We start from the raw sequence: 1,047 nt of genomic DNA, 5'->3' as shown, positions 1-1,047 counted from the left end.
GGCCGTCATTTCCAATCTGAAGTCAGCGCACGGCCATCGCGAGGGACGCGTAAAGCCGAGCTGAGCGCATAACTTACGCCGAAAGTGACACGCTCCGCGGCAGTTAGCAGCTTTCGGTCCATTAGTGTGAATTGCATGAACCTCTGCAAAGGAAGTAATTCCTTGCAATGGCTGCATCCACAAGGCATGATGTGTAGGCGGATGGGAGAGGAGAAGATGCATCAACGGGAGGGTCTCCTTGCCGCGGAGAGGAGAGTCTGGTCGCTGCGCCCTCCTCCTCACTCAGAAGTCTAACGCCCCGCGCGATCGGCAGAGATGCCCAAGGTCTATATAAGAATCCTGCTCCGATACGGCTCGCCGTCAACACGAGTAGAGGTGCTGGGTTTGCTAGGTTCTGAAGTCTGTTGGATGCATAAAAACACGTGCACACCAGTGGACCAAATCGTATTTAAAGAGAGAGAAAGAAAAAAAAACTATTCTTTGCGATACGGTGATACGGTGATCCACCGGTGATCATACACTCGGTGGATCAAGCCAGACGGCCTTGATGAAAAGTCAACAAATTTGAGCTACATACAAGGTTCTATGTTTACGAAAAATATGTGAAAATCAACTAGCAGGGAAGACAAAGGATTCATGAGCGAAAGTAACCTGGTCTGAGAGGCGACGGCAGGGTGCGCGGGCTGCATGTTTTTCTTTCAGAATGTTAGGAAAGGAGATTACCGTGGATCATGTGTTTTTTTAAAAAGAGCAAACAGCCATTTCTATCATAAATAGGATTACTTAAAAGATATTATAGTGGCATTATAAACTGGTGTTCAGCGTTTTCATATAAAACAAGTTTTGTGATCCTATATATGCTGACTAAATACTTGGGCATTAATAAACCAATATCTAAGCAACATAAAATTGAAATGAATTAATAGAACAAATAACAAACTATGACCGGTAGGCCACAGCGCAAGCTAAAAGGATGCACCATGACCCTAGTGGGTCATCGCGGGGATCGTGTTAATATAGAGCGCTTTGCTAATGCGGGACATGAGG

The sequence above is a fragment of the Penaeus monodon genome, chromosome 34 (genome assembly GCF_015228065.2).
Source record: "Penaeus monodon isolate SGIC_2016 chromosome 34, NSTDA_Pmon_1, whole genome shotgun sequence".
Classification (NCBI taxonomy): domain Eukaryota; kingdom Metazoa; phylum Arthropoda; class Malacostraca; order Decapoda; family Penaeidae; genus Penaeus; species Penaeus monodon.
This window is presented reverse-complemented; position numbering follows the sequence as displayed.